This window comes from Pteropus alecto, unplaced genomic scaffold, assembly GCF_000325575.1.
Source record: "Pteropus alecto unplaced genomic scaffold, ASM32557v1 scaffold7, whole genome shotgun sequence".
Classification (NCBI taxonomy): domain Eukaryota; kingdom Metazoa; phylum Chordata; class Mammalia; order Chiroptera; family Pteropodidae; genus Pteropus; species Pteropus alecto.
The window spans coordinates 30261848-30274955 of NW_006494614.1; the positions used below are offsets into that span (position 1 = coordinate 30261848).

At 37.9% G+C, this 13108-nt stretch overlaps 1 protein-coding gene across 1 annotated transcript in view; it reads left to right on the forward strand.

Moving 5' to 3' along the window:
• LOC102889885 (dystonin) overlaps positions 1-13108 on the forward strand; it is a 401789-nt gene that overhangs the window by 29800 nt on the left and 358881 nt on the right. The window lies entirely within an intron of this gene.

Genomic DNA, 13108 nt, shown 5'->3' on the forward strand with positions numbered 1-13108 from the left:
TATAACTGTATTATAATTTATTTAACTTATAACTGTAACTTTTCACTATTGTTGATTGAGCTTCTAATTATTGGAACAGAACAGAGTGTTCAGATACATATCCAAGTATATGTAGAAGTTTAGTAAATAATAAAAGTAACATTTTAAATCAATAGGGATGGATTGATAGTTGTTGAAGCTAAATGATGGGTACTTAGAGTTCTTTATACTCTTCTACTTTCTTTTTATATTTTGAAATTTTCTATATTAAAAAATAGACCCATTTAAAAAATAAAAAAATGGATAAAATAAACTGGAGAAAGAATGGATAATTCAGTGGATGATGTTACCCACATGGGAGAAGATAAAATTAGTCTATACCTCACACTATAGTCTAAAACTAATTTCAGATGGATTAAAAATATACATGTAATTAATTCCAGATTATAAATGTACAATTAAAGGACTTAAGGAATAGAAGAAGATATAGGAGAACATTTTATAATCTTGCATTTAAGAGAAACTCTAGGAAAAAGCAAAATTTATAAATCATAAAGGAAAAGATTGGCAGTTTTGAATAAAAGAATTATAGACTTCTGTACAATAAGATTAAGCAAAAAGTTGCAACCTAGGCAAATATACTTACTGCGTATATAGCAAATAATTGTATTCATATTACATAAAAAACTTCCAAAAAATCGGTATGACAAGTACATTTAACTCGTAGGAAAAAGAACAAAAGATGTGAACAGACAGTTCAAAGAGAAAAACAAAAAAAAATGACTTATAAAAATATGAAAAGATTTCCAATTTTGCTAATAAAAATGCAAATTAAAATTAGTTTTTCACTCATCAGACTGGCAACAAATAAGATTGATACTATTCAGTGTTGATTAGGGATAGGATTAAACAGACACTTTCATAGTGTTGCTGGAAATGTACTTTGGTTCAATATTTTTAGAGACAAATTTGGTAGTGTCTTTACAGTGCGATTTCTCTATGGCCTGGCAACTCCATTTCTAAGTAAAGATTTATATACAAATATCTGTATATCTTGTTTATTGCACTATTTATAATAGAAAAAAATGAAATATCCCAAATTATAATTAGGAGAATAGTTAAAGTATGACACACCCATATGCTAGAAAATTATTCACTCTTGAAAAAGAATGCACCTCTGAAATGCTATCTATATTATTATTAAATAAAAAAGAGAAAAATTTAAAATGATATGTACAGTAAAATCTCATTGTTGTTAAAAACTTTTATTTATATATCTACAAATATCTGTATAAAGGTAGGGAAAAATCAAGATGATAATTTACTAACTTTACAGTTATTGCTATGGAGGAATGTATTTGGAGGTATAAAATAAAGGCACTCATTTATATAGTCTGATGAAAGAGTGAGTGTGGTATACTCTTTTTGGTGGATTTGAGTTTCTAATTGTTTTTTTTTTCTGAAATTTTTAGGCAAATAGATATTTGGAAAAGAAAAATCAAAACAAACGTAATGAGAATCTGATTTGTACAATGTATTAATAGGAACAATGATGGCTAGGTGTAGAGCCAGAGAAGAGAAAGAACAATCAGGAGGATCGCTTATAAACTATATCAATGTCTAACTAAAGTACTGTATAATTGAAACTAATAATAAAATAAAAATTTAAAAATAGGAACAATGAAGAATACCAAGGATAAAGGAGCATGTCTCTGCCCTCATATCCATAAAAAAATGTTAGAGAAGCCAAACTGCAATAAATGCTGTAAAAAAAAAGGATACCAAGAGTAAAGGAGCATGTCTCTGCCCTCATAGCTACAAAAAAATGTTAGATAAGCCAAACTGCGATAAATGCAGTAAAAAAAAAGCCGCATTGAAATAAACACCACTTAAATCCATCTACTGGAAAAAGTCAACAGGATCATATGAGCTAGGTTTAAAAGTCCATAGCTCTTGCCCAAATAACTGAAAGAGAAGATAACAAAATCTTTAAAGCTTTTAGCTACTATTCGACAACATTATTTTAGTAACAGGAATGGACACAAGGTGACTTCCAATGCAGAGGTTTTGCTGAGGTCCATGTGATGTATGTCGAAGAGCAGAAATAAACAATTGAAAAATGTCAACGTGTACTAACCACAACGTTTCATGCAAATCTCTGACTTAAACTGTGTTTGGCCTCTGGTCCTCTTAATTCTCTCTGCTCCTTTTTCTCTCTCTCAGTTTAAATTATCAAAAGATTTTAGGTAATGAAAACTTTATTTTTCTTCTTGCTGATGAGTATGTCTTTAGAGTAAGCAAATTTTGCGAGGGAGTATGCAGCCAGAAAAGCATTTAAGAGTTGAACACAGACCAAATACACATTCAGTCAGTCTCTTTAGGGGCAAAGGTTCAGCCTCCAGACTGTGGGCAGGAATGGCCAGTCCTTCCTGCTCTGTGTGTCCTCAGTGGGGGTCGTTGATGTTTCTGAGACATTTCTGATCAGAGCGGTGTGTGCTGGAAGCCTCTGTCCGGTGGTATGTTTAGACTTGCTTCACAGCCGTTGTGCCTGGGGCTTGATGGTGAGTTTGGCAAGCATTCATCCCCCCAATCCTGACCTGGGGGCTGAGTAAATGACTACCTTGCTTTCCTGTTTTAGTGCTGTTGCCTACCTTTGCAACTTGAAATCCTGACCTGAACTTTATCTTAAAAGTTTGAGTAGCTTTAGTTCACTGTAAACATTGGCAGGGGTGATGTTCAAAATATTTAACAACTACTAGAAAGTGGGCACTGACCAATCAGAGCAGATGCCAAATGGAGGGCATATGCCTTTTCATTGCTAGATCCAGAGGGAGGTTCAGGAGTGGGGGAAAGATGAGCAACAGGGGAGATACTCAGGAGTCTTGGGACATCTACCCCATTTGGCTGCCCAGGTCCTATTCAGCCTGAATTAGTCATTTAGTGCAGTAATGTTCCTCTGCCTGGCTTTGAGTAATTGATGCCTGGAGCCTCTGATGGCTCGCTGACTCATTTGCTCTTCCCTGTGCTTACTCAAGATCCTTAGCAGGCCTGGCTTGCTACTTGTCGCCATTACCTGTCTGCCACCTGAACTAGTGAGGCCCCATCTGCCTTGCCTGAGTCATGGTAGGGTTGGACTCAGTTTAGGAATTTCTCATAGAATCTGTACCTTACTGGGATTAAGTTGGACCCGAAGAGTAAGCTATTACTTGAGAAGAGCTTGTTGGGATGCCATTGAGGTAGCCGTAGCTGTAAGGTTCCTTTAACCACCCATTCTCCCTTTATGTACAGGGTTAGAAGGTCAGTTTGCAAATGCGTTCCAGTTTTTATTTCGACCTCTTGGTCTTAGTCCATTGTCCTCTTCTGTGTCTTAAGTTGTTTCTGATGCATTGTGTGATAAATTGACTTTAGTCAAAGACTCTGATTTTATAATGGGTATTGAAAGGCACTTAAGGATGTCCTTGAAAAAGACTTAGTGTCCACTTGTTAGGAGTTTGCTGTGACTTGTTGCAAATTAGCGTGCTATTGTTTTTAACCTTTTTTATTTACTTGTTTTCTATCCATTTTTTTCTTTTTCATCTTGCTCCCACCCTCATATTTTCTCCTGCACAGTAGACCACACGGCCCTATCTATCTCCCTTGCCTTTCCTCCCTGTGCACGTTTTGTGGCCCCTTTTCTCTCGTCACCACCTCCCCTCCCCACCACGGTGCCTTCTTTCTTATGACTGGTCTCTGTGGCCTTTACTTAATGTGACCATTTACCACTTGAGAAATCTTGCTGTTCGGGTGCTATCGGCTCTCAGTGTTTGCAATTGGCAAGTTGTAAACACCTATAAAACATGTTTCCTTATTTTACATTTTCTAGATTTCTTATCTTGGAAATGATATTGTCTCTGACATATTTATATTTTAAACTGTGACTTTTTATCTGTAGACGTGGTTGTAACTGATATTGTCTGTAAGTTTGGGTAGCTTGGTAACATGCAAATAGATTGTGCTCACATATACGCAATCATCCATAAGACCCCTCGGTCTGTAATTATGAAGGCTGGGTTATGATTTGCTCGTTGCTCTGCTATTTATAGAGCCTGTCATTGCGCATGACTGTCTGTATCCCAGGCTGGGGCCGCGTTGCTGAGAGGCACTGAGCTCTGGCTGCTGTGAGAACAGATTGCTGTTCCTGTTTCCCAGGCAGCCTTCCTCACTTGCCCTCCTTAGCTTTGAGTGGAGCTTCGGCTTTCCTCTAGAACTGTCTACTCCCTACTTCTCCAGATGGCTGCTGCTTCTGTATCCTGTTGCTACCTGTTTTTGATGTCTATACTGCCCAATATTTAGCTGTTACTCTCATTTTTTTGTGTGTTTGGCTCGGAAGTTATCGATGGCACTGTTCAGGAAATCAGACATCATGTTTGTTGCAGGTCCCCTTCCAAAGGAAATAGACTTTGACATGGAGATTCTGTGCAGGATATTGATTGGAGAGTGCCTTCGGAATAAGACTTAAAGGGAGTGAGGGATGCAGGATTGGGCAGAGGGAGAAGTTGAATTGTGATGCGTATACAGTAGAGGCCTCAAGCTGATCCCACAGGAAGTTCTGTAGCTGAGAAGCTCTGAAGAGTTGCTTCTAATGAGGCAAACATTCCTTTTCTCATTGACTAGGATTGGCCCTAGGGGAGTGGCTGTGACCCTAGGCCAGGCAGCTAGCTGGCTGTCAGGCTGTGGGTAATTCCCATGTAGGGATTCAGCTAAAAGCCAGGAGCTGCGACCAGTCCTAGCAGATGGAGAAATGAGTACCGGCCTCAGCCTCATGAAGCTGAGATTTGAGTGGAGCCCCAGAGCATTCATTAAAATGTTTTTGGTATAGTTTTGTGTATAGTAGATCTCTATGCTACTTTTAACTTGATTTTAATATGAATGCAATGGGGGTTCCATACTGAGAATCTCTTAAAAGCCAAGCATATTTGTTTTCTTTTTATGGTTCACTTAGGTAAAAAACAGGATGTTGATGAATTTCATCTAAGAAAAAATAGGTCAATTTCAACATAATAAGCCTTTACTGGACAGCTACTGTCCATAAAATTCACTGTCACTCTGTGTAGATGGCTTTATCTCTAAAAACAAAAGCAAAGGTGGGTAGGGTGAAGGCGTGAAACCTGTTGTACTAAAAGCAGTAGAGTTGATAAACTTGTGCAAATCTTTTGCGTGGTAACGATAGTCCAAATATAAAATATCATCAGGGAGTAGGCATAATCATTTTTAGAAAAATAGTTCAAGGGCATCCTTTGGTAGTATCATCTATGTGTTTGACAAAACAACGTAACAGATGTTGTTTAATCTGCCTGTGAAACCACAAACAGATGGAGTAGACACAGCAGCCAGAGCGAAATTAGACTGACCTTATATTTCACAAACCAGGTTGTCGATAGAGAGTATAGATTAACAGACCAAAGCGATGAGTCAAAATTACTTTTCAGTCTGTGATAGAAGCAGAGTGCTCAAGGCCCTATGGGTTCCTGTAAAGCAGAGGCTGGCAAAGTTTTTCTGTAAAAGGCCAACTATTAAAGATTTTTAACTTTGCAAAAATAGTGGGTTAGATTTGGTCTGAGGGCCATAGTTTGCTGACCCCTGATGGAGAGCATAAGTCAGATTGCCTGAGTTTCAATCCTAGGGCAGACTCTTAGTAAATGTTAGGCAAACTTCTAAGTGTCCATTTTTAAACTCTGTAAAATAGGCATTAAAATAGTATTTACCTCCTAGAAATATTACAAGATATAATGAAGTGATGCATACATACGCAGTGTTTGGCACATGGGAAGTGCTTGATAATTAAAAAATATTATTTACGCAAGTGTAAAGAGTTAGAGAGAGTTGGTTGTAGTTAACCAGCTAACTAGTTAAACAGTGTTGAAAAGTGTTAGATAAATGGGGCTTAAATTATGTTTGGCTGTGTAATGAGATGTGTAAATGGAACTCTTTTCCTGAGGCCCCAAGAACTGTAGTTGGTAAGGGTCTCATTGTCCGAGGGAAGAGTTAGAACCCTATGCAGGATTCGCTGAGGAGATGGTTATAAAATTGGTTTTGCCTCTAATTCTGTGGCAGAGTTTGCTGTTGCTCACCAATATCTGTGTTCTTTTCTTCTGGGCACATGACCTCGACTATGTTTTTTTTAGCTTCTCTTGCTGTTAGGTGATGGATGTGTGACTGAGCTCTACTTAATGAAATGTAAGAAGTGATGTGTGCTGTTTGCAAGCCTGGTCCACTGAAACCATCCACACACAATCCTGGCTCTTTTTCTATAAATCAGCGGAGTGGAGAGGACACTGAGATCCTAACCAGCCACAAGATGGAAGGTGCCTAGTGTCCTAAATGACTGTTCGGGACAGAGTACCTGTTCTACTTGCTGCCCCATGTGCGACTGTGCCGTGAGACATAAACTCTTATTGCATAGAGGTCCTGAGATTTTGTTATTGCTTGCTACAACAGTTAGCCTACACTGACATTTATAGCCATCCATCACCAATTTTAGACTGTATAGATAAAGGCTGAGGATTCAGTTATGAGAGGTTAGAGCAATGCTGTTCAATAGAACTTTCTGTGATAATGGAAATGTTTTGTTTGCATTGTTCAATACAGTAAACATTAGTCATGTGTAGTATTGAGCCCTTAGAATGTGGCAATAGAACTGAAGAACTGAATTTTTAGTTTAATTTTAATAATTAAAATTTAAATGAAAATGGCCATGTATGGCTAGTGGCTGCCCTATTGGATAGCTCATGAGTTAGAGACTAGAAAATTTCTTAACAATTTACTGTCTCACCCCAAGCCCTCTTAAGCTTGGTGAGACCAACTTTAAGGAAACCAGTGGGAAAACTTGACTTGTGTCCTCAGAATATGTGTGTCAAGGCTGGGACCAGACCATGTGCGCAAATTCCAAAGGATCGGTGACAGTGTCTAGCTAGCTGCTCTAATGGTGGAGTGAGCAGAGGTGGCTGCATTGGGAACAGCCTGTTCTCCCAGAATGTATAGGGGCAAAGGACACATAAGTATTTCCTAGGGATCTCTTGGGAGAAAATCCTGGAGTCTCTTTAAACCCTGTCCAAGAGGAAGCCAGGAGGAGTGATATGACCTCATTGGAATGGCACTGTTTTTGTGACTAGAAGCAGCTAGAGGAATTTTTAATTATCTGAGAATGACCAGAAGAATTATAGACTCTTCTCCAAATTTTATGTAGGCTTGAGAGAAAACTAACCCCTTATCGTGGGTTTGATGGACAGCCAGGAGAGAAAATAGAGTTTTCTGAGTGTACCCTGTGATCCTTGCTTAGGTTAATGTAAGTTATAATTAAAAAGCACTTAAAGCTCCTTAAAGGAAAAGATGCTATATCCTACGTAGTTTCAACCGCAAAGTTTCCATTTATTCTTTCTCCCATTCCTAAAGCGGAGGCCATATTTTGTGTCTTAGGCTCATGTAGGTGTTGGATCAGAGACCTACTGCATTTTGAGGTATGTTGTAAGCATATACGTGTAATTTAATGGACTTTAAGAAAAAGACCCGTTATAGGGTCTGGCTTCGCAGAGATAAGAGTTGAGATTTGATTGTGGATATAAGGTCTTCTTGCTGCAGTGCAATGCCAGAGGTATGACTCAGATTTACTCCACTAGCTGCTGCTTTTTCTTTTGCTATCAATGAGTTTTCTCTCTTCACCATGGGCTCTAACTGTTACTCTCAATCTACATAAGGGCCACACAGTTTCTGTTAGGCCTTCTGCATCCTTGTTACCCAAAGTTTGCTCTGCAGACCAGCAACATTGGGATCCCCTGGGAGCTTGTTAGAAATTCAGACTTTGCATTTTAATAAGAATCTTAGGCTATGCATACACGTATTAAAGTTTGAGAAGCACTGGCCTTCCTAGGGGGTGGGGTTCTGGTGTAAAATAGATATGCCCACAGGCAGCAGGGACTGTGGGTGGGGGTACATATGTCCAAAAAGGGAATGATTGACATCAGTAAGAGATTGAACAAGATTTCTATTTACAAAACTGCATATAAATTGTAATTCATTTGCAATTTGAAAAAACATCAAGGCTTACTGCCAGTCAGAGCATCTGATCAGCAAGAACTGATAACCAGTTGATAAAATATCAGTCAGTATAAAAGAAACACTTCATTATTAACCTGGAAAACCTTATCTAAAATAAATGTATATAATTCCTTAGTCTTTGCAAAGATTAAAAATAGAGTTTTCGCTGTCATCATTCCTCCAGGAACCAGCTATACTAACGAATGATTAATTTTTGGAAAATAAGATTTTTAAAAGGTAATATTTTGCTCCATTATTCTATATTTGTCAGGGAATATGTTCTCTCTGAAAAGAGAAGGGTTGCTCTGGATACCTTATTCTCTTATCCAGCTGACATTGGTTTCAATGGCCATTTTTTTACTGTAGGATTGTTAAAACCACAAAGGGCAAATTCGCTTTAATCTTGAGGGTCTCATTGCACACAGCACAATGGGGAACAGTGTTATTATGACCAATGATTACTCACTAACCACAGATTAGGGGGCAGGAGATGGTATTAGTTGGAGCAGGGATTCTCATACTGTAGTCATGGTATAGCAGCATCAGCAGCACATGAGGACTCCTTAGAAATGAAAATTCTAAGCCCCAGCCCAGATTTACTCAGTTGAAAGCTCTGAGGGTGGGGCTAAGCAATATGTTTTAATTATACTTGCTTGTGGCTCTGATGCTTGATAAAGTTTGAGAACCATTGATGAAGGTAAAGCAAACTCCTTTAGCAGATATACACTTCCATGTTTAACAGAATGGAAATATATTTGTTGCACATTTAAAAGTACTGAGACACATGGCTCTATGTAGCTGCAAGGGAGGCTGAGAAATGTAGTCGAGCCTGTGCCCAAGGAAAAGAAAGCAATTCTATATAAATGCTCAATGATTCAATATGTTTTTTTCTATTTGTTCAGATGCTTCATCAGTAAACTGGATAGTAGTTTGATCTTAAAAAACAATAGTTTTTACCTGAAAATGTTATTTTTGTTTATAGTCACTTATTTTTGTTTATAGTCATTTTCTTATTTTAGTCAGTCAGCATATATATTCCTGAGCACCTCCTTAGTGCCCAGCCTATGCCTGTATATAGAATATTAGCTCTGAATCCATTACTACTGCTTTCTAATCTCTCTGTATAAGAGCAGAATGGTAAGGGCCCTGGCTTGAAGTTTGAAAGACCTGGGTTCCAATATGGGCTTTTCTAATTGCAAGTTTTTGCCTTACGTAGATTATTTAACTCTGATAAGCCCCACTTTGCTTGTCTATGAAATGGATATAATAGGCTTAGCACCTAACTGGCGCTTAGTCTATGATTACTATTAACACTGCCTCCCTTTTTATGCCAGTCTGCACAGCCTAGTTAAATCTGAGTATTCAGCCTTAGAGGAATACAGCTAACTATCTAAAAGCATAACAGCCGGAATGTGCATCAGGATTTTTTGTTTGTAGGCAACAGAACCTGACTTTGTCTGACTTAATCCAAAAGAGAGTTTCTTGCAAATATATGGTAGAACTCACAATCAAGACTGAATATCTGTTTAGAACATACAAAACTAAGGCAGCTTTAAAACATCTTCGGTACAACCACTAGAATTAATGAATTCCTTCCGATTTTTTTCAGTTTTTTTATCCCTCCTGTAATATTCAGTGTACAAGCAGAGACTTTGACTTAGTTGAACCTTGGCCATGTGCCTACCTATGAATTGTACCAGGTTAGTAAGAGGCAAGATCTAGAGTGGGCTGTGGAGCACCCTGGCTTAGCTATGTATTAAGACTGCACATCTTGAGAAGTTATTACCTAAAAGATGCTGATAAAATGGAGTAGCCTAAAAATAGCAGAAGTCCACTACCGAGAGACTTCCAAGTATCCATCACCTATTGGTTAAAGAGTATCTAGGCAAGATCAAACAAATATAGAAAGAAATGGATTTTTACCCTTGCACCACCAAATCCAGTCAACACCTGTAAGAGCTTATAGCACCACCTACTGTTTTAAAATAAAATTTCCTTCTGTAAAAGTTGTGGCTTGTTTTTAATAGTATTTAGAATAAACAAGTGTAATAAACCAAGGAACTATTATTCTGTGCAGTGGTTTAGGGAAATAAAAAGAGAGACTGCTGACTTCACTGATGACTTCATGTTTATAGTGTTTGCAAGCATAGCTCTGAACTTCTGTATGTGAATTGCTGCCGCAAATCTAGGAAGTAAGTGAATTTATGGACTACTTATTGGAAGTAAGTGAATTTATGGACTACTTATTGTAATCTATATACTGTTCTAAGTACCTATATGTGGATTATCTCATTCAAACACCATTATAACTCTGTGAGAGAGGTTTTATTATCTGTATTAGACAGATGAAAAAACTGAGGCACAGAGAAATAACTTGGCCATTATCTTTGTACACCTAGTAAGTGACAGAGCTGGCATTTGAGCCCAGATTGTTTGACTCACTGGAGTGTATTTGTCTGGGTCTCTCTGGAGCAAAGAACTCTCTCCCAATGATCAGGGATGGTTGGTACCTTGACAGTACCTCACATGTGTCTGTGTCAGCAAGGCACACCTACAGTGATTCATTTTCCTTTTTACATTTGATTAACAAGACACTTCTGTCTTTAAGAATATCTTTTATTCACACAAGTAATATACATAATAATTATAGATGACACTTAGATATCATTATGTGCCAGATGCTCTTCTTAGTACTTTATATACATTAATTCATTCATTCTTCTCATCATGAGGAAATGGTTAAGTATGATCACACAAGGAAGTGACAGAGGTGGTATATGAACCCAGATTGTCTGGCTGCAGTCTATGTACTATATTATAGTACCTAAAAAAGTTATTTAAAGATAGTACAAGTGTATTTGGATATAAGAGAAATCATGGTGGTGCTCAGATCTTGAAAAAAATGTGAAGGTAGAATGAAAATGACTGAAGTTTTGGGAAGAATAATTTAAACTTTCTAATTTTTATTATAAGTAATGCTTGAATATATTCTTGGATGTACTTGGTAGATTTTCTGAAGAGTAGAGACAAGGATGTGGATTTACTCGGTTTTTGCTCTATAGAATGACTGTACCAACATGTTTTAGTTTTTTTTTTTTTAAGTTTAAGGGAGTTTTACGTATATAGGCCTCAGTACTATCAGTAATAAGTTAAGCAAAATTTGGTTGCTTGTTACTCATAAGAGCATAAAAGAAGGAGAATCTGCATTCTTATCAAAGACAATAGCTAGTATATTATCAAATACTTTAATTCTACCAGAGCACACATTTCTGAACTAGAAAGAGTACAATGGCTGTGGAAGTTAGTGCCACCTAGTGGTTAGACTAATCTTAGAGGTTCTCGGTCTTCAAAATGATAAAAATTATCAGAGGATCTTGTTCAAAAATCAGATTCTTGGCCTCACCCTTACTGAGTCTAATTCAGAAGGAAGGCGAGAGAAGAAAAGGAAAGAGGGGCAGAGAGAGAGAGAGAGAGAGAGAGACAGACAGACAGAGAGACAGACAGACAGACACAGAGAGACAGAGAGACTGTGTGCGTGTGCGTGTGCGTGTGCGTGCGCGTGCGTGTGTGTGTGTGTGTGTGTGTGTGTGTGTGTTGGGGGTGTAGTGTCCAGGAACCAGCATATTTAAAAAGCAGCCCTTGTGGTGTTGGTTATGACACATTTGGTCCTAACTCTGCTGTGGAACACAGTTTAACAATCGGTCCACCCTCTCTTCTCTTTAATCTTCACTGGCAGCCACTGTAATAGTTCGTGGATTATGTGGACGCTCTGGGGATCTTCTGGGACTATTTTGGGTTGAAGAACATCCAGCTGAACTTGCACACAGAGGAAGGATGTAAATAGGCTACGTGTTTGGGGATGAGAAGAAAGCGCCCAAACTGCGACTTAAGTTTTGCCAAATCAATTTGCATTTCCTCCTTATTTATTTCTGTTGACTTTGGTGCTACTTTTGACTCTGTGGGTCACCCCCTCATTTTGTCTCTTTTATACTCGTCAGCCTGGTATTCAGGGTCTTCGTATTTGGACTCTAGACCTTCTCCCATGGTCCTTAGTGAGAATCCCTCGATACATTAATGCTTCAGTATCCCACAAAATCACGCTCTGGCCTTTTTTCTCAGACTGCTTCTCCCTCTACAGTGCTTCCTCCATTCTTTATGGCTTTACTGCAGCCTTAAAGTTTTTGTACATCTTTTAAAATTCAGAAGACCCATGACCTCAGAGAAGCCCTCCGTGGAGCATTAACGCCTCGTCCCCTCTACCTTCCCACCATACTTTATCCATAGCTTGTACTCTCATTCTGACTCATCATTAAAGAATGTTTCATATTGCTACCTAAATATTCTCTTCATCTATCTATCTGTCATTTTACTTATTCATTCATTGCTTATGTTGTTTCCCAGGTCTGGAATATAAATTCTATATGTTCTTCAAATGCCACCCCTTCAACTAAGCCTAATGTAGACTATTTTCAGCTTCATTTATTGATTCCTTTTCCAAGATCTGCTAGCACTAAGAGCCTTCAACTGCCCACTTTAACCCTTAATTACACATTCTAGTATGTTCATGAACTCTGTGTTAGACTTTTTTCTGCTCTCCGGTAAATTATGGCTGCATAGGACAGCTAAATATAATGCATGTCTGTATTTTATGTAATTCTTTGACATTTTCCGAAATTGCATATTCCCAAATGCATACTGTAGCTCAGTTGAACTTGTTTCCATTGTCTAGCAAGTTGTCCTTATACTCATCTTACTCTAAAAGAGAAGGAAAATTAACATTTTATTGAGCACCTGCTATTTGCCAGATACTGTGCTTAGAATTTCATATGTTTTACCTTCTCTAAAACTTAAAACCCTGTGAGCAGAATGTTACCCATTTCTTAGATTAGACATGTTAGACTCATAAATGTTTGATAAAAGTGTAGCTATAATTAACAGGTCAATATTTGGAACCAGGCTTATCTGACCCCAAAACCCATACTTTATACTCAACTATATCGCCTCCATTAGTTTTAGAACTTCACTTTATGGTATTTTATAGTGATGCTTTGCATTC